The sequence below is a fragment of the Heloderma suspectum genome, chromosome 6 (genome assembly GCF_057233095.1).
Source record: "Heloderma suspectum isolate Gila_16-S chromosome 6, 16-S_ref, whole genome shotgun sequence".
Taxonomy (NCBI): domain Eukaryota; kingdom Metazoa; phylum Chordata; class Lepidosauria; order Squamata; family Helodermatidae; genus Heloderma; species Heloderma suspectum.
The window spans coordinates 103,786,780-103,808,216 of NC_139463.1; the positions used below are offsets into that span (position 1 = coordinate 103,786,780).

The following is a 21,437-nucleotide window of genomic DNA, read 5'->3' on the forward strand; positions in this document are numbered from 1 at the left end:
AAAGGGCTTTTTCTGTGATGGCTCTGGAATGAAGAGGTGCAGCAGAGCAGAGTACTTCCTTGTTTAATTCTTAGAAAGACGTGCAAGGAACACATTTTTACATTGGCCTTTGAATGATAATCTGTTAATTCATAGTCACGTTATTCTGCTTTTATGGTGTCGATATTGCATTATTTATTTGCTGGTTTGTTTATATCCCACCCTTCTTCCAAGGAGCTCTAGGCTGTCACCCAATTAAAGAAATTTCAGTTGCTTCATCAATTTCGTTTTAACTGATTTATTATATTTGGGTAAATATGGTTGCAAATAAAAGAATAGTTCTGAAAGAGGGAAAATCATACTTAGTTTTTAGATGATGTAGACACAGCCCAAGACATTTTGCTGCCTGAGGTGGAGCAACATTTGCTGCTACACCTCAGGCAGTCAACATGCTGCATGCACACGCAGCACCTGCCGCCTGAGGCAGATGCTTCATTTTGCCTCACACTAGCGCTGACTTCACCTTCCTCGTGGTGCGTGTGTATGGTGCTGCAGATGCTATCTTAGAAGAAGTGTTCCCTCCTTTGAGGATAAAGAGAGAATTCCTTTTCTAAGATGGTCCCCACACTCTGCAGTTTTATAGGTACTTCTGTTATTAACAGTAATATGTTAAAATGATTTAATGATTAATCAGGGATGCTCTTTTAGTTGATTAAAAGGCTTTTGAAATGATTACTCAAACCAATTAAAAGTTGAGCCTCATCTTATCCCGCATATTATTGTCACAACAGCCCTGTGACATGCACTCCATTGAGAGATAATGAGTGGCCAAAGGGCATCCAAATGAGTTTCATGTCCAAGCAGGGATTTGAACTCCAGACTCTCTTGTCCAAGCCCAAGATGCTGCACCACGCTGGCTCTCAACCAAACTGTTCTCATATTTGTGTGGTTTTTATTGTTGATCAGTCAGTTCTAGCATGGGGTGAGTTGGTATAAAGGTAAAAAAGATAAAGGTGTCCCCAACCAGTCGTGTCCGACTCTAGGGTGTGGTGCTCATCTCCATTTCTAAGCCGAAGAGCCAGAGCTGTCCGAAGACGCTTCCGTGTTCATGTGGCCGGCATGACTGAACACTGAGGTGCACGGAACGCTGTCACCTTTCCCACCGAAGCGGTGCCTATTTATCTACTTGCAGTTTCTTGCTTTCGAACTGCTAGGTTGGCAGAAGCTGGGACTGAAGATGGGAGCTCACTCCGTCATGCAGCACTCGGGTCTCGAACTGCTGTCCTGCTGACCTTCCGGTCTGCAATTCAGCGTCTTAACCACTAAGCCACTGCAGCTTAGTTGGTATATAACTATTTAAATACAAGGATCTCTCTCTTGCCCAGTGAAATGGAGAGTAAAATCAATGCTACTTCCTTCCAACCCACAGCTTCCTTTGAAAAATTAAAGTTTGGAATATCTTTTCAAGCCTTCCTAATTATTCCCCTTTTTCTTTTAATTTTTTGTTTCAAAACTACAACTTGATGATATGTCTATTCAGAAGTAAGTCACATTGACTTCAACTGTGTTTACTCATGGATAAGGAAGGCTCCAAGCAGGGCAAGAGGAAATTGTGCTTGAGGACATAACATTAGGGGTAGCATTGCTTTTGTGTTGGTTTGAAGAGGGGTTTGGAGAATGTTTCTTGGTGCAGGGGGAGAGGGGAGCATAAAGTGGACTTCATGCAGTCACTGTGTAAACCCCCCCCCCCTTTTCTCTGAAAGTAATACTGAGCTCCACTGGTGCGCATGCATTAAACAATGTTTTTTTTTTAAAGGCAGCTGTGCTCATCTTACAGCCATTCCTCCCACTTCTAACACAGTGCAAGCACTACCAAGTGCCACGTGGCACAAATTCATGCTACAAGTCCATTTATGTAGCCTTTCAAACTCCTCCTACCTTTCCCACAATTACAACATTACGCAGTAATGTATGACATTTGGTCGCATTAGAAACACAGCAGATACTGTGCTGTATTCTTTCATGTGTGCCCACTGAGCAGCAATTGCGTTTGAAAAAAATATTGGCACAGAGGTGCCTCACAAACAAAAGTGGTTCCATTGTAGACGGAACAGTCAATACCTCAAAAAATTGGATTGGATTCCGAGGATGTTAGTCATATTTTAGACCCATTAAAATCAATAGAATTTAACTTAGTCATGATTTCAGTGGAACTCAAGTGTGACTCACTTCCCCAATATCCATCATGGCTGACCTTCGGGAAAGTACACTTTACAAATTTTGAGGAAAGTATTGGAACAGTTAATTTCTGGACTCTCAATATAGTGAATCTCGGGGGCCACAACACGTACTCTTATACAATCTTTTGCTTTGAAATATATTTTTAAATAAAATTACAGATATCCTGTGAGGAAATGTAGAGTGTTCTTTGCTGTTTTTTTCCTAGCACCCCCCCCCCCTCCCAGTCATGTAGTCCTCTAAGAAGCTCTAGCTGCAGCTTCTCACTGTATGTAATACTGGGGTCTCAAATGGGGCACCCATGGGCACCTGTCTTGGTACCCACCAGGCTCCCTGCCTGTCCTGATTTTTATTTTATTTCTTAAGATTTTTTTTAATTGCTGGCATATTGCAAAATGAGGAGCTGCCTCCAGTATCACCTTTATTTGGGTTCATGACTGGTTTTGTGTTTTTGAGCTCAGACCCCACCTCTGCCTTATACTTAGATTCTCAGGCACGTTACTTTTCTTTTAGTCTCAGCAACTTGCCTTCTGGGAAATAAGTGTGTTATGACCAGCCATGCCCACCATAGTAGCCATTTAATGAATGGGCAAGCCACCCTCCCCATGCAGCCATTTTGTGAGAGTACCCACAGCACTGTTTCAAAATTCCAAATGTGCCCAGGACCCCAAAAGGGTTAGGGACCCCACTGTAACATGTACCCAAATCAAATTGTCAGATGCAATGATCTATAGACATTCCAAATGCCTTTATCTACACAGACATTTTTTTACCAGAACACTGAAGTCCACCATCACTAGAGTCATGTACAAAATAATGGTAGGCGGCAGAGCCAGACACAAAATAGTGGCTCAGGGGTTGGAGACCATTACCTACTACACTCCATGGCTGTTCACAGAACATGCTAACCCACACTCAGTGGTTGAGTGTGGGTTGGTTTGAACCGTAGGTTGTTTGTTGAACCATGGGTTATCGTGTTCTCTGAACGCAGCCAGGGTGACTTCTTAACTATGCAGTCTGGCTTGTCAACCACCCTGAACAACCCATAGGTTCTCAAGGTGGCTTGTTTGAGAAAATAAACCATACTGCGTAGTTAACAAGCCACCCTGGTTGTGTTCTGACAACATGCTAACTCACAGTTCAACACACAACCCATGATTCAAAACAACCCACACTCAACCACTGAGTGTGGGTTAGCATGTTGTGTGAACAGCCTCCATGAGTCATTCATACTTTGGAGGGACCTGCATATGCAAGTGCAAATCTACATTTGTGTGGCTACATATCAGACATTCTTTCTAACACAAAACAGTAGAACTGGCCAGCAGAACTGTGTCAAAACCTGGTTGAAGGCAACCAGTTAATACTCATATTTTATAAGCAAGCAACACTGAGACTTGAGTTGTTTTAAACTTGCAGTTTTATGAAGCAGCCAGCTGTGCCAGCACTCTTAAGCATAAAGGGTGCTTCCACACAAGGGTTTTATGCTGCAATTGCTCTGCCTCAAACATGGAGTGTTATGGGGGGTCTGCATAATGACATCTTCCAGTATTTTCCCACTGTTTCTTCTGTCTTTTTTTCTTTTTTCTTTTCACCACAATTTGTTAAGGAGGAAATAATGGAATAGCTGCCCAATGCAGTACTAGGACTACCAAAAGCTCCTGGAAGCTTCCAGTTCCCATTTTACAGCTGTGCAACACTGAGGCTAAGAAATATACAATTTGCTCATGGATCACGCAAGTCAGTTTGAATAGGACTGCAGCCTTTTTGTTGTTGTTTTTGTTAACAACTGGGAATCAGAGACCCTTGTTGATCTACTGCAAATCACCCAGAGATCTATCAGTAGATCCTGATCTACCTTCTGTCCACCCCTGGCTTAGGGGGCATGAGCAGGGCTGCACCCCAACAGCTCTCACTTTAGAAACAAAGCACTGAAGCCAGCCAGTTACCTGGATGATGATGTTTAGGTAACTTTACAGTTTTGCCAAGGGCCAAATCTGTGTTGGAACTGGCTTCCATTTACATCCTACTTCTTATCGAGTTTGAAACAACACCCTGGGCCATAAATAAACACCTTGAGGTAGAAAACAGAAGAACCCCAGAAGCCTGAAGTGTGAAACAATGGGAGGAAGAATCTTAGCAACAATCGCCGTCAGGAGGAATGGACTATACGCTCATCTATACCATGGATTGGTTTTAGAAGTGATTTCTTCTTCCCAAGGAAGACTAGGAAACGGTAGCTCTTTACAGGAGACTCTTAAACACAGAATTCTCAGCACCCTCGCCAATTACAGTTTCTAAGATTCTTTGATGGAGGCCTAGATACACCGAGGCCCTAGGGTGACGTAATATAAATAGAGCAATTATTTTCAAACTCATTTCTGAGCTTATTTGAAGTTCCTTGGAAGCTCTTCAATGAAAGCTGTTAACAGTGGACAACAAGTTTCCCAGGCAGACAAATATTTACTGACCCAGTTTGCACGTCCTCTGGTTTGTTGTTAGGTTATTTATCTGCGTCATTAGGGGAGAGAGAAGCCAGAATTTGTGGTTTTCACGGCACTCTAAAACTATGGAAGGGGCAGCATTTACAAGTATGCTGCTCATAAGTTGTAGGCCAGGGATCTGGAACAACCTTGGTGTATTGTGTTGTGCGAAGCCTACCATGGTATGTATTTAATAGCCTTTACCAACAACATAACTAAAATATCATGTAATAATAAAACATAATATATAATTCATATTAACATAGCGCCTGCGCCATTGACTGCGATAACATCCAAAATGATTGCACAAATGTATTTCTCTGCCTTAGCAAATAAAGCTGTTGGATATGAAATATAAGTATCACAGTCTGATAGTAACTGGTAAATATTCAGATAAATACTCTTACTCTGCAACGTTGCCAAAGTCTACCCCAAGAACCTCTCCCTAGAGTGTTAGTATAGAGGACGGTGCAGTAAATAATGTGAGATAACCTTTACCTCTCCCATTCCACAAATACAGAGCCATAGGTACGCAGTGAAGCAAAAGTAACTTCCTGAAAAGATACCTTGCACACCAAATCCTTCCCTGTAGGGGGGCAGAAGAGGGTCTGAGGTGTGATCTAGGGCAGGAGGTAGATCAGGATCTACTGATAGATCTCTGGGTGATTTGCCAGAGACTGAGTTTCTGACTCCCAGTAGTTTAACAACAGTAAGTAAAATGGAAGGGTTTTTAAAAAATATCTGTTATAGCTTGCTTCTGTGCTAATAATTTATCTCTTAGCCCTTGGTGTTTCTCTCCTATATAGGTATTTATTGGTTGTCTTTGGGCAGCTCTATTGGCCACTTGGAGAGTTTTGTGTTAGAAGAATCCCTAGTCTGTATTAACTCAGGTGTGGGTTTGTATTTGTATAAACAGTGTATGTCTCCTGCAGTGCTGGTTCCAGGTTTTTAAGGGCCTTGAGCGAGAAACCCTCAGTGGGCCCCCTCCCTCAGTGAGTTTACCTCTTCATTGCCCTTGTCACTGCTGCAATGGCTCCTCGTCCTTGCTTGATAGGCAGAGAGCCAGTGAGCAAGTAGGCAATGGCATCGACTGCTCTTCCTCCTCACCACCTCTGTTCTCTGGGCCAGAGCAAGAGGCACGAGAACAAGCACATTGCAGTGGTGAAGAGGAGGAGCAACCCCAGGGAGCTCTTGTCAGTGAGCCCCTGCTGGAGCATGGGCCCTCAGCAGGTGCCCAGTCATGCCTACCTTTGACACTGGCCCTGAGCTCACAGGGTCCAGTAGGAAACTGACTCTGCTGCCCCTGCCCCTGTGTCGCATCTGGGTCAGCTTAGTCGATCTCAAGTTTGTAGTAAAAAACAAACTAGATCCCACAAGCCTGAATTCTGCCCTCTCCTGTTCTAGGGGCAGCATCAGTTAATAAGAGGCAATGGTGAGTCCCAGCAGGCCCAGCCAGAGTCCAGCAAAGTGTTGCACTGGGGCTGTTGCTGGTCTCTGGCATCCCTCTTTCTTGCTAGCTTTTTACGTTTTATGCCGGGCCGGTGCTGCCCACCATCTTCATTTCCCTAGAATGCCTCTGGGCCCTGCTATGTTGGGGCCCGCCGACATTCTGGGGAAAATAAGATGTAGCTTTGGCCAGCGCTTTACAGTTAGGGCGGCCACTTGTGAATCGCCCCAAAAAAGCACAAAAGAGGGCACTGATTTGCATAAAACTTGCATATATGAATTTATCGGTATATTTATTATTTATTTGTTACATTTATATTCTGCCTTTTTTCCTCCTAAGGAACCCACGGCAGCATACATAATCCTCCTCCTCTCCATTTTATCCTCACAACAACAACCCTGTGAGGTAGGTTGGATTGTGAGTCTGTGACTGACCCAAAGTCACCCAGTGAGCTTCCACGGCCAAGTGGGGACTAGAACTCGGATCTCCCAACTCCCAGTCCAACACTACCCACTACACCACACTGGCTGTCCACACTGGTGTAGATGCAAATTTAGGAATAATTATTATAATTTAAATAGAAATACATTACATCTCACCAGGGTGAGGAAGACTGTGACCAGCTAACCTGTGTGCCTTGCTCAGTTTATTGTCCAGATGCTGTTGATGGGCACTTTCAAGGCCCAGGTCTTTCTTCTGGTGGTTCTTTATACCAGACTCAGACTGGACAGCAGACAGAGGATGCCTTTAAAACAGAGACCAGTCCCCTGGCGCCCTTCAAATAGGTGGCCATGTGTCCTGTAAAAGAGGACACATGACTATCATGCGCCAGCTGCAATAGTAAAAATGTAAAGGAAAGGGAAAGAAAAAGGGACCTCTGCCCACCACTGCCTGGTAAGCTTACTGGGCATCACGGTGGAGCAGTGGGGCTACCAAGGTTGTGGGCGGGGGTGTCTATGTGAGTAGAGTACCTTGGCCAGGGCTTTCTCAAACATGAACCAGCCCTGCCTGTGTAAATGGTGTGGCCCCTAGAACATGCTCCAGAATCCTTTGCAGCATGCAAGGGTTCTATGACAGATACATCAGTATGAAGCAGTGGTATAGTGCAGGCACTCGTCATGATAGTCCCCATAGCCGCACCACTTAAGAGTGTTCAAAAATTCAGGCAGCTGTGTTGATCCATATAAACAAACCAGTTCTAGCAGTTTTAGCTCTTCCAGAAGCAAATCTTTTGTAAAGCTAATCAGTCTTAATTGCCCAATAAAAAAAGTATCTGCAGTGCCAGCTCTGGATCCATATCCTCCATGTCACTTCACAGCAGTATAGGACTGAGAAAAGCAGTGCTTGCTAAAATTTCCCCCTTCATGAACTGATTCTATAGATCCATAGTATTGGGTCCTTATACTGAGAGTCAGTGTGGTGTAGTGGTTAGAATTAGAGCTGTGCACAGATGGCCTCTCCAAATTCTCCAGACTATTTGTGGGCAGAGGAATTGGGGGCACAATTCCACCAAATTTCTCCTAGGGGAGGAGAAATTCTCCAACAGTTTCGTTTCTCACAAATACGACTCGCTATTGGCTGGGTTGTAGCACAGGTTTCTTTTTTCCAAAGAGCCTTTGGTTTATTACACTGTTCCGGCAAGTGGCAACAGCATCAACTATGTTGAAGCTTCCACTTTTCTGAGGCAGAATGTTGAATTTCTTTTGGTTTCTGAGTTTATCTAATCTCTGTGAGGTGGCCGAGGGTGCTGTGTGTGTTCTCTCTCTCTCTATTACACATCTTTCCATTGTTCTGCAGTCTCCTGCCATTCCTGAACTAAAAAGAGCCACATGGGAGGGATTACCTCATGAGGTCTTCCTCATGATAGTTTTAATTGAAGTGTGGGAAGCTGAGGAGGTTACAGGCTGCCACAGAGATTATTGTACAATGACAGACAGGACAATCATGCACACTCCTCAGCCAACTCCTAAGTAAAGTAAGGACAAGAACCCCAAACCCAACCCATGAGAATTTATCTGAAGTGTCATCTCCTTTGAATTTCTTTTCGAAGTCGGTTTATTTTCTATCAAATTGAATGAGAATGGTTGAAAAAAATGTGGGAGAAATTTTCAGCACAGCACTAGTTAGAATTTTGGACTAGGACTGGGGAGACCCAGGTTCTACTTTGCCATGAATCTCACCAGGTGACTTTGGGCCAGTCACTCACTGAGTCTCAGCCTAACCTACGTCACAGGGTTGTTGTGAGGGTCGCCTCCTCCCATATGTGCCTGCCCGGACCTTAAGATCATCCTCAGCGGCCCTTCTCCGTGAGCCCCCGCCAAAGGAAGTGAGGCGGGTGGCTGCTAGGAGGAGGGCTTTTTCTGCTGTGGCACCCCGGCTCTGGAATGAGCTCCCTAGTGAGGTTCGCCTGGCGCCTACATTGTACTCCTTTCGGCGCCAGGTGAAGACCTTTTTATTTTCCCAGGCTTTTTAGCTTTCTAAATTTTTAGCTTTGCTGTTTTAAATCTGTATTTTAAACTCCTGTCCTGCTGCTAGGTTTTATTGTGGTTGTGTTGTTATATCGTGGTTTTAATGTTCTATATATTTTAAATTGTTTTATTGTGTGTTGTTTGGTTTTAGTTTTTGTGAACCGCCCAGAGAGCTTCGGCTATTGGGCGGTATAGAAATAAATAAATGAATGAATGAATGAATGAATGAATGAATGAAGGCAGGAGAGTGGAACCACTTTTGGTCTGGGGGCCGGAATACCCTCACACACACCGCTGACCAAGCTGGCAGGCCTGATGACATCAGCAGTGAGGCTCACAACCAAAGCCCCTCCCCCTCCTATGACATAATTCACGCCACCCCACCCACTTAAAAAAATGTTTTCTCTGTTCACAGAGAAAGGGACTCAGGTGGCGCTTGTAGCAGCTGAGTCTACAAGCACTGGCTGCCTTTTTTCTCACGCCACTCCCGTGCAGCCTGATCAGGAAGTGGCACAGGAGAATCAGTCCCCAGTTTATCTTCGATCTCTGATCGGAAATAACAAATGGATTCCTCTTTGCGCCACTTGCCCTCAGGCATGGAGAGGGCAGGGGGCGCGGCTTATGCAGGGTGCTCGACCCTACATGAGCCAGATTTAGCTCCAGCACAGGCCGCTGGTAGCCCTCCCCTGATGTAAGCTGACTTGGGTTCCTTGCAAGGGGAAAGAAGGCGGGATAGAAACTTAATTATAAAAAAAAAAAATGAGCCCTATTAGTTCTCTGGAGGATGAACGGAAAAGACTAACCTTGATAAGAGGGGGCGGGGAAGTAACAGGATGAATCCTAAGTGTTTTTGTACTGGCCCCTTTAGTGCTGCTGAGGCATTGCTTTTCTGCAATTTGCTGAAAATGGCATTAAAATGGTGGTTCCACACACAGCACATAATATATTGATAACTTCTCCATAGAATCTAACAGTGCCCATCCACAGGGCCATATAATGTTTCCCTGTAATCTCTAACAGTGCTGATCGACATGGGTAAGATCCCAAAATATGTGTACTCAGAAAGTAAGCCCCACTCAGCAAAGTTCTTTGCCATTTCTGCTTGCTCCTTTCTTTTAAAGCAGGTTCTGCCCCTTTAATGAATTACCACTATTTAAAAAAGGAGGCAAGGAGGAAACCACTAATTAAAGGGCCAGTGGCAGAGACGCTTCAACTGTGCTTTGCCATTCCACAAGGGGCATTGCAACTGCATTTTAAGTAAAATAAATCCTAAGAAATCAAGTCTGAAAAAAAGATGGGAGAGCAACTAGAAAACACAGGTTTCAACAGTTTGGCAACAGTATTGTCTGAATTCTCCATAAAAGTTGGGTGAACAAATGGTATCTATTCTGGAGAAGCAGGTAGTTTGGAAGCAACCAAAATTGGTATAATGTAACATACATCTAGAGCAGTTTATTTGGTTTTGGATTATATCCATAATGTCTTTATATATTTATTGTATTTATTTATTTATTTTAGGTGTTTGTAGTACCCTGTCCTTCAAACTTTCCCAGAACAGCTATATTTATATAGGCATATAGACAAATATTTCTAAGAATGTCATCTGAGAATGGTTGGCCTTTTTCTTTTTTTAATACAGCCAAGCCTGAACCAATTTTTTCCTAAGGCAGACGGACAGATGTGAGTTGCTCTGGAAGGTTCACATGGCATTTCTTTTGCTTAGTATACCATTCTAGTTGGTATAATTTAACTAATTTTACTTGCAAGATTCTGGAACATGTGGGTAAGTTCTCTGGCCTTGCCCAGCTGGGCTTCATGGCATCCCAAAAGAAAACTGTTGTTTTCTTCCCAGTGCTCCCTCCCTAAGGGGGAATTTTAAAAGCTTTTATGTAGCAACACTGGATTGCGACTTTTAATTACTCTTGTAGATTTAAGGGTGTTTGCTCCCAAAGGGATGGTGAGTTCTGCATAATCCCTGGAGGCAGACTGGTTAAACAGTAGGAAAACTAGGGAGCCAACATGTCACGTTACTCAGGTCTACTGGATTTCTGCTCCTATGGGAAGTGGTAGTATCCCAGTGATGTTTGGTTTCCCCAGGGTCCACGTATGGGATGGGGAAGGGTGTATTCACTGGGGCCTGGCATTCGGGGGGCTAGGGTGGCCAAGTGTCCTACTTTACAGAGGACAATTCTCTATTTCAACGGCTGTCAGAGGATAGTCCTCTATTTGAAGGTGTCTTCTATTTGAGGAACTGCCCAGTCCATATCTAGGGATGTTAGAGAATTCTGCCACGGACTCCAATGAGGCTGGATTCTTTAGAATCCGGCCCCCTGGAGTCCGTGGTGGAACGGAGCACCCCCCCGCCACCCGACGAAATTTCCCTGGGACAGACCCTACCTGGCGTCAGCCATCCAGTCCATCCGCTACCCCGGTCTGCAGCCGCGAATGGCTGCCCCGGTCTGTGGCCGCCATTTGCCTTGCTACTTTAGCTGTGATAGGCTACATAAGTATTTACGTAGCCTATCATGGCAAAGAGCAGGGACACAAATGGCGCCCGCTACGTATATATTTACGTAGCCTATCACAGCAAAGAGCAGGGACGCAAATGGCTTAGCAGACGCCATTTGCGTCCCTGCTCTTTGCCGTGATAGGCTACGTAAATATATACATAGCCTATCACCGCTAATGCAGGGATGCAAATGGTGGCCGCTATGCCGGCCACTATTTGCGGCCGCAGCCCAGCCTGGCAGCGGACAGCAGTCTGGCTGCAGATGGGCCGGGCGGCGGCTCTGCGGACTCGCCACGGAGCGGAGCCAGCCGGGCAGGATTCCGGGGGGAGGGATGGGTCGCCTCCCCCACCAGCGGACGCCCCAACCCGGAACGGTGAGTGGGGTTCGTACACCCCTATCCATATCTCGTTTAAAGTTGAAGAACCATAAGAAGGGAGAGCAGAGGGGCCTTGAAGTTGCCCATCAAGAGTTAGCAGCATGAGGACATCAGGCTGAGCAGACACACAGGTTGCCTAGTCAGTCTCTCACTATGGTGAGATGTTTTGCATTTCTATTTAAATTATAGTTATTTCTAAATTTGCATACTTGAGAATATTGATAGAAACATACCTCTTGCCTGGGGGTGCTTCCAGATGGAGGGCTCCTAGCACTACCAGTTAGAAGGCGTTGGGGGACTATTCAGTCTTTTTTACCTTAACAGATTTTTTGTGTGGAAAAAACCCTGGAAGTGGCAGTGGGAAAACATGGAAGAGTTACAAGTGGAAGATGATGTCATCTGGATCCCCTCTAAAATTCTGTAAATTGGGAAAGGCGATCAGGTGATAAACACCTTCTTTGGAAACACCCCAGGGCTGCTTTGAGATGAGAATTTGTGATGGAATTGCCGTGACTCATTCACTCGCATTTTACGGGAAGTCCACACAATGGGTGCTTCCAGTGAGGCTTTTCCTGTGCCATTGCCCTGAATTTTACAGGGGTCTAGATGTTATCTTCCATTTGTAACCCACTCATGTTTTCCTATTGCTTCTTCTATTTTTTTCTTTCCACAAAAAAGTGGTTAAAGAGAAAAAGTTGGGATAGCTGGACGATGCCTACCAATTGGTAGTGCGAGGACCCCCCCCCCAACCCAGTCTGGAAGCACCCAATGCCCCTCCCAGAGTTCAGAGCAGAGCTGGAGGGTCTCTAGGATCTAGAGCCTTCTTTCCTTGCAGCATAGTCAGTAGAACCCAGGAGTCCAGACTTCCTTGGCTTCTGAACATGTGTCTGCACTACAGCTAGAATTCCCCTACCACCCAATCAAAATTCATGCCATTTGGGGCTGGAAGATTCCTGGAACTCTTAACTTTTAATAGCTGTTTGATAGATCAGCAGTATTTTTACCCTACTTCTCTCGCAGAGAACCTACAATAAATAATGCAAATACAATCTCTCCTGCTGTACAAGGGTACATTGAAACTCTCCATGGCCTTCCGCCAGCGTTCGATGTGTCTTTTTAAATTTATCTTCTCTTCATGTGTTTCTTCCTTCAGGGCTGTGGCCACTGCCAGTTTCATTTGCTGCTGCTTCGAGTGCCTTCAGAGAGGCTCCTAGAGGCAGCTATAAACAGAGTGACTTGTTGGTTAAGACAGATGATCTGAAGGTAGTGAGGGATGGGGCAGAGTCAGGGCAGCTGTTGAGGCTCTGACTGAAGGGCAGTTCTTCTCCCTTCAGGCACTGCAGGGCCAGTGTCAAGAGTCCAGCATCTGCCGAGACTCCACAACCCAGCAGAGCCCACTGGACTTGCTTCTCTTCTTCACCATAGCAATCTGTTTGTTCATCTGCCTCTTGCTCTGGCCCAGGCAGTGGTGGTGCCGCAGATGAAGGAAGGAAGGAAGGAAGGAAGGAAGGAAGGAAGAGCAGCAGATGACACTGCCTGCTGGCCCACTGGCTCTCTGCCTGTCAAGCAAGCAAGAAGTAGCACTGATGAGAGAAAGGAGCAAGAGCAACTGGTGGCAACGGCAATGAAAAGGGAGACTCACTGAGGGAGGGGGCCCATTGAGGTGTCTTGCCCAAGGGCCCCTAGGGCCGGCACTGACTTACTGGGTCCCCAGGCAGTTGGAATGGCAGCAGTTGCTCCTCTCATCTGCTTGGAACTGCTTCTGTCTACTCCGCAGTAAGGGGGACACACACTGTGTGCTCACTCTCAGAGGTAGTCTTCTCCAGTGAGACCACAAAGGGAAGGAGAACTGTTCCAATAAATACATCATGCACCCTACTTTCTCGCATCATGGTTAAACCAGCCCTGAAGTATCAATGATGAAAGGTGTACACAGTTCTAAGAACAATGGATTGTATTCAATGTTAGACTAACCTAACTCCCATTCATTTCACTGGGTCTACAGTAAGTAGGACTAACATTGGATACAACCCCAAATTGATAACCTGCGTAAGTAGTACTTTCTCAGTCTTTCCTTCAAGCAGAAACTGGAATGTTCTCAATTGATGCGAGGGACCAACAATCACATTTTTTTTATTGACTTCCTTAAATTACTGTCTACACCAGAGGAAAGCTTGCTGAACGTTTCTGTAATGAAACAGTCCCAGTTTGGCTCAGCAAATCTTGCCACTTGGTACCAGAGAAGTTAGTACAAATAATCCTTTTATTTATCCTTCTAATCCTTAAATAATCTTTCTTTCGACTGTTTTGATGGTACTAGGATGCTGGTGGCTAAGATAGAAATCAAAAGCAGACTGACTAGTGCCCGCTCCGGGTTTCTGAGTGGGCAGGGGCATCTACCGCTCCTCCTTCTTACCACCACCATTGTCTGGACCAGAGCGGGAGGCAGGTGAACAAGCAGGTTGCAATGGTGAAGAGGAGTTGCAGCTCCAAGGGCTTCTTGGCAGATGCCCAACCATACCTACCCTTGACACCAGCTCTGAGACTGACTGAGCTATATATTTAGAGTGACCTCTCTTTCTGGGGTAATATCAGGAGAGGCCCCCTTGTATGTAAAGTTTAAGTTGAAGCACAGCTTAAGCATTTATATTTATTTATTTAGTAGATTTATATGCTACTTTTCTTCTATCATGAAACTCAAGGAGGCCTACATGGGATTCCCAAGTGGCCTCCCATCCAGGCACTGTCCAGGCTCAGACTTGCTTAGCTTCAACAATGTGGCTGCGTCATCTGCCTTCAAACCAGTAAGAAAAGGTTCTTACCCGCCTTGGAATGTGTGTGTGTGTACACACACACACACACACACACAAAGACAGCCTTCTGCCATAGAGAGAGGATAGCATAATGTTCATTATAATCTGTGGCACTCTATTTGTGAAGACAGTTGTTTAGCTGTAGTGCCTCGGTTTGCATGACTGCAGTTGGGGAAATTAACCACAGCAACAAGCCGCACTGGTTGGGTTTGCTCAGTGCGACAAGCCGTGCTGCCGAGAGTAATTATGCTAATCCCACGGCATATGACCAGCATGCGCAGGGTGGTTAACAAGCCACCATGGTTTATTAACCACCCCGTGATCGCACAAACCAGGTCAGTGAGTTCCCCAAGTTGTTAAAACGACAAGAGCATTGGTCAAACTTGGGGGTCAGGAGAGGTTATTTTTTAGGGGGTTGCTTTCAAGTATTAGAGGCGCTACTCAGAAAGTGGCCACCTTTCTTTGTGTTTACACTGGCTAAAGCAAGACAAAAACATGTGGATTCTCATGTTCTCAGCAGCTGTGGATCCATTACTAGTCTGGGTGGTATGACTTCATGATTTTTGTCAAGGGGATTTGCTTTTGCACTCCTTGTGAAATGTGTCCTCTGGTTTGTTTTGGACACTTTGTTTAAATTGTACAATTTAAATCCAGAATTGTTATGGCTCATGGCTGTAACAAATAAACTAAAATTAAAATGTTGGATGTGTTAGTGCACTGAGTGAATTGGTCATGCTTATTAAATTGGCACCCATGTAAGCTTGCCACCTTCTTTTTTCCTGGTGAAGCTATAGTTGTATAACTCCTCATGGACACCAAGGTTATAATGGCCCTTCACTGTGGCTTTGCTAAGAGCGATGCCTGCATACATTGAATTGCTGAACCAAAGTCTGTTGCGGGCCTGGAAGAAACTGTCTGAAGATTATTTGTGACTTAGAAACAGGTACTAGTTGTGAACCGCTCAGAGAGCTTGTTGTGAACCTCCCAGAGAGCTTCGGCTGTTGGGCAGTATAGAAATGTAAGAAATAAATAGATCAATATACTTGATGAGAAGTATTTGTATCCCGTCCAGAGAACATTAGTTATTGGGCGGATTAGAAATGTACGAAAGAAAGAAAGAAAGAAAGAAGCTGTTGGTTTTGCGCCATGAAGAAAGAGTCAAATGCTAAAAACTGTAGAGAACATATGAAGAAATTTGGATTATTTCCATAGAACCAGAGATCATAAACATCACGCCACTTTACCACTCAGAAGAGGAGGGACCTTAAGAATAGAGGAAGGGTCCTCCAAGTGAGCTAGATCACCAATGAGGGACCAGTCAGCTACCTTAAATACTAAGGTTTCCATATATAGGAATGGGTGTGAATTTTAGGATAATGGGCAAAGGAAAAGGGTATAACCTCACACTAGCTTTGAGTTGTACTTCTTCTGAAATCGAGGTGAGGTTGAAATCCACACCATTACATAGGGGATTCATGAGGGAAGTAGTCCTTGGCAGGCAAATATTTGTAAGTCCGAAATATTCTTTCATATATCTTTGTATAAGAGTGTTTGGTGTGTGTATTAGTTTGAAATTGTTAGGCTATAACTTAATAAAAGCAAGCTTTACTATTTCTTTCTAGCTGACTAATTGATGTTCAGGGCCTTTCAGTGCTAAAAACAAGCCATATGTAGAACCTTTAGCCACACATAACAAACAAGGCAAAGAAAAATGCTTGAACTGAAGGGATGCTTCTTAAATTGGGCAAGGGTATTCAGAAGACTTTTCAAATTGTTTCATTGCATTATATTTGGGCAAGGGTATTTAGGATATCTTTCAAATTGGTTCGAGGCATATTGGGCAAGGGACCTTATAGAAAAGTCCTTTCAAATTGAATGATAGCATAGCATCAATTGGGCAGGGATCTAAGGATCTTTCAAATTATTTCTATATCCCGACACTTTTCCTACCCTGGAGGATGGTGATCTGAAAGTGGAGGAATTAACATCTGTTCCTTTGTCATGGTCAGATCACTTCCTGCTGAGGTTTAGACTCTTGGCAGCCTTCCCCGTCTGCAAGGGTGGGGGACCTATTAAAATGGTCTGCCCCCCAGAGGCGAATGGATTCTGATGGATTCCAGAGGGCTCTGGGGGATTTTCCTGCTGGTATGGCTGGTACTCCTGTCGAAGCCCAGGTCGCTCTGTGGAATGCAAATATGACTCGGGCGGTTGACACGATCGTGCCCAAGCGCCCTCTCCCTCTGAGCAGAGCCCGGCCAGCTCCTTGGTATATACCTGAGCTGAGGGCAATGAACGAAGAGGGGAGATGGCTACAACGCAGGTGGAGGAAAACTCGTGCCGAGTCTGACCAAACACAGGTAAGAGCTCACTATCAAGCCTACTCTGTGGTGGTGAGGATGGCAAAGAGACAGTTCTTTTCCACCAGCATTGCATCTTCTCGGTGTCGTCCAGTGAAGCTTTTCTGAGTGGTTCGCGGACTGTTACATTCTAGGCCAAGGAGAGAGACTGTGGAACCCTCGGTTGCATGCTGTGAAGAGTTTGCACGGCACTTTGAAGTTAAAATTGCTCAGATTCGTCATGAATTGGACACCACGATTAATGCAGTTCCATTGATGGAGGTGTTCACAGCACCGTCTGGTCCAGTTTTATTGGATGAGTTTCAGTTATTGAGGCCTGAGGATGTGGACAAAATGCTTGGCCAAGTCTGATTGACCACTTGTGTGCTTGACCCTTGCCCTTCATGGCTTATTACATCAAATAAGGAGGGGATGTCTGGCTGGGTCCAGGAGGTTGTAAATTCCTCCTTGAGAGAGGGAGTGGTGCTGGCCTCTTTAAAAGAGGCAGTAATCAGACCTCTCCTGAAAAAGCTAACCTGGACCTGGAGGACATTAACAATTATAGGCCAGTGGCCAACATCCCCTTCCTGGGCAAGGTGTCTGAGCGGGTGGTTGCAGGACAGCTCCAGGCACTCTTGAATGAAACGGATTATCTAGATCCATTTCAGTCGGGCTTCAGGCCTAGTTATGGAATGGAAACTGCCTTGGTCGCCCTGTGGGATTACCTCTACCAGGAGAGGGACAGGGGGAGTGCGACCCTGTTGATTCTCCTGGACCTCTCAGCAGCTTTGGATATAATTGACCATGGTATCCTTCTGGATAGGTTGTCTGGGTTGGGAGTTGCAGGCACTGCACTACAGTGGTTCTGCTCCTACTTGGATGGCTGATTCCAGAAGGTGGTGCTGGGGGGATTATTGCTCTGTGCCATGGCAATTATGCCATGGGGTTCCACAGGGCTCTATTTTATCCCCCATGCTGTTTAACATCTACATGAAACCGCTGGGGGAGGTTATCTGGAGGCGTGGGCTGAGGTGCCATCAATATGCGGATGACACCCATCTCTACCTCTCTTTCTCATCAAACCCAGGTGAGGCAGTGGCTGTTCTGAATCAGTGCCTGGGCACGGTAATGGACTGGATGAGGGCCAATAAACTGAAGCTCAATCCAGACAAGACGGAGGTACTGTTAGTGGGTGGTTCGCCTGCCCGGCTAGGTGATATTCAACCTGTTCTGAAGGGGGTTGCACTCCCCCTAAAGGATCAGGTTCGTAGTTTGGGGGTACACTTGGATCCAGAACTGTCACTTGAAGCACAGGTGAACTCAGTGGCATGGAGCACTTTCTATCAGCTTAGGCTGGTATACCAACTATGCCCTTATCTGGACAGAGATAGCCTAGCTTCAGTTATCCATGCTCTGATAACTTCTCGTCTGGATTACTGCAATGCATTATACGTGGGGCTGCCTTTGAAAATGGTCCGGAAACTTCAGGTGGTCCAAAATAGGGCAGCAAGATTGTTAACAGGGACTGGCCAACGAGCTCATATTATGCCAGTACTTTTCCAGCTGCACTGGCTGCCAGTCCATGTCCGGGCCCGATTGAAAGTGCTGGTATTAACATTTAAAGCCCTTAACGGCTTGGGGCCAGGTTATCTGAAGGATCGCCTCCTCCCATATGTTCCTGCCTGGACCTTAAGATCATCCTCAGCGGCCCTTCTCCGTGAGCCCCTGCCAAAGGAAGTGAGGCGGGTGGCTACTAGGAGGAGAGCTTTTTCTGCTGTGGCATCCCGGCTGTGGAATGAGCTCCCTAGTGAGGTTCACCTGGCACCTACATTGTATTCCTTCCGGCACCAGGTGAAGACCTTTTTATTTTCCCAGGCATTTTAGCTTTCTAGACTTTTAGCTTTGCTGTTTTAAATCTGTATTTTAAATCTCTGCATTGCTGCTAGGTTTTATTCCGGTTTTATTCTGGTTATACTGTTATACTGTGGTTTAAATGTTTTATATATTTTATATTGTTTTATTGCATGCTCTTTGGTTTTAATTTTTGTGAACTGCCCAGAGAGCTTCAGCTATTGGGTGGTATAGAAATGAAACAAACAAACAAAAATAAATAAATAAACATGGGGCCAATAAAATAATACCAGCATATTGTTATGTAGCTTTTTGGCCTACTACAGCAGCTTAGCTAGCCAGGTTATTTTCCAGAAAGGACTGTGATCCAGTTTAGGAACACAACAGATGCTTTATTTGTTCTTCTTCTGGAACACAAAACTAGGCCTCCCTTCTTGAAAGTTCCCCCCGTGACCCCCCACCCCGCAGGCCTTACTTTCAGAACCCTCTCTGGCTTTCTGGGTCCTGCTCTCCACAGACAGCTCTTCTACTAGGGGCTGCTCTTAAAGAAACATGAAGCATAAACTGACTTTATTACAATATTTTACTTTAAACTCTTACTGCCAATATGTAAGCTTTAGGAGAGAGAGACATTTCAACCTTTTAGAACAGGGAAAAACTGCACAAACTGTGGGAAACCACCAAATTATTGGCAGTTGGGGGAAAGGAGGTGAGGCCAGGAGAAGGGGTTGTGGCCATTTGGAGAATCCCAGAGGGCCAGATTTTGGCCCCCAAGGCTGAGGTTCTGCACCTCTGCTTTAGTAGGTAGCAAGACAGACAGAAATGCAACAGGTGACATTTCCCTTGCACATCTAACTGTATCTCTAGTCTTTAAGGTGTCACAAGACTCCTCAGGTGCTTCCAGATGAGGCTTTTATCATGCAATTGCCTTGCCACATTTGTGGAATTTTAGCAGGGAGAGTGCAAAACAGTGTTTTATTTTGTAACCCTCCCTTGTTTTCCCACCTCTTCTTCTGTCTTTCTTTCTTATCATAGAAAACCAGTTAAGGAGAGAAAGGTGACTTTTCATTGGTACTACCCAAAGCCTCTGGGAACACTCAAAGCCCTATTTTACAGCTGGGCAGCCCTGAGGCTCAGAAATATACCAATTGCCCATTGATCAGGCAAGTGAGTTTGCATAGGACTGCAGCCGTTTTGTTGTTGCTCTTGTTAACAACTGGGAATCAGAGACCCTTGTGGATCTACTGCAAATGGTCCAGAGATCTGTCAGTAAATCCCAGCTACCATCTTCCTGCTCCTGGCTTAGAGGGCTGCACCCCATCACCTCTCACTTTAGAAACACAGTATCCAACTGTGCCATTCTGTTAGTGCAAATAATGTTGTGCTAGAGGGAATTAGGTTCTGAACTATGTGTAACAGAAAAATCCAACTAAAGTTGTCCTTTCTGCAGATGTATTGGTATAGTGTGGGTCACAGATGAGGAACAGACACTGCATGTCCTCAAAGCCACCCTCCTAATTAGATTCCAGGTCTCCACCCTGGGGCTAAGAACTTGTTCTGGGTTCTAATCCTGGATAATCCCTGGTGCTAACCTTTGCTCATTTCACATGCCAGCAAGGTTATGCTCAAAATCCTACAAACTAGGCTTCAGCAGCATGCGAACCGAGAACTACCGGAAGTACAAGCTGGGTTTCGAAGAGGCAGAGGAACTAGAGATCAAATCGCCAACTTTTGCTGGATCATGGAGAAAGCAAGAGAATTCCAGAAAAATGTCTATTTCTGCTTCATTGACTACGCTAAAGCCTTTGATTGTGTGGATCACAACAAACTGTGGCAAAATCTGAAAGAGATGGGGGTACCAGACCACCCTGAGAAACCTGTACGAGGGACAAGAAGCAACAGTAAGAACCAGACATGGAACAACCGATTGGTTCAAAATTGGGAAAGGAGTACGACAAGGCTGCATATTGTCGCCCTGCTTATTTGGTTATATGCAGAGTACATCATGAGAAACGCCGGGTTGGATGAATCACAGGTCGGAATTAAGATTGCCGGGAGAAATATCAACAACCTCAGATACGCAGATGATACCACCCTCATGGCAGAAAGCGAAGAGGATCTCAAGAGCCTCTTGTTGAGGGTGAAAGAGGAGAGTGCAAAAGCTGGTTTGAAACTCAACATTAAAAATACGAAGATCATGGCATCTGGCCCCATCACTTCCTGGTATATGGAAGGGGAAGAAATGGAAGCAGTGACAGATTGTATTTTCTCGGGCTCCAAGATCACCGCAGATGGTGACAGTAGCCATGAAATTAAAAGACGCTTGGTCCTTGGGAGGAAAGCTATGGCAAACCTAGACAGCATAGTAAGAAGCAGAGACATCACCTTGCCGACAAAGGTCCATCTAATCAAAGCTATGGTTTTCCCAGTAGCAACGTATGGCTGTGAGAGCTGGACTATAAGGAAGGCTGAGCGCCGAAGAATTGATGCTTTCGAACTGTGGTGCTGGAGAAGACTCTTATGAGTGCCCTGGACTGCAAGGAGGTCAAATCAGTCCATCCTCAAGGAAATCAACCCTGAGTGCTCATTGGAAGGACAGATACTGAAGCTGAAGCTCCAATATGTTGGCCACCAAATGCGAAGAGAAAACTCCCTGGAAAAGACCCTGATGCTGGGAAAGACTGAAGGCAAAAGGAGAAGGGGACGGCAGAGGATGAGATGGCTAGATAGCATCACTGATGCAATGAATATGGACTTGAGCACGCTCCAGGAGAGCACGCAGGACAGGAAGGTCTGGCGTGCTATGGTCCATGGGGTCACGAAGAGTCGGATACAACTGAACGACTGAACAACAACAAACCTTTGCAGTTGTCAAACAGACACAGCATAGGCTCAGCCTGGATTTCACGGACACTTTCTTCCCCCTGGGGGGTCAA

The 21,437-nt window shown here is 45.3% G+C and overlaps 1 protein-coding gene across 3 annotated transcripts in view; it reads left to right on the plus strand.

The window, feature by feature from the left end:
- The first annotated feature begins 5,291 nt into the window (after nucleotides 1-5,291).
- The window catches only part of LOC146342224 (carbonic anhydrase 4-like), a 41,776-nt gene continuing 25,630 nt past the window's right edge, over nucleotides 5,292-21,437 (plus strand). The window contains exon 1 of one of the 3 annotated variants that reach the window (XM_084805943.1): nucleotides 5,292-5,409. The gene's annotated coding sequence lies outside the window, so the exon portion shown is untranslated. Of the gene's footprint in view, nucleotides 5,410-9,264; nucleotides 9,307-18,432; nucleotides 18,502-21,437 lie in introns of those variants that run through there. The other 2 variants (XM_084805945.1, XM_084805944.1) reach the window with 2 other exon arrangements.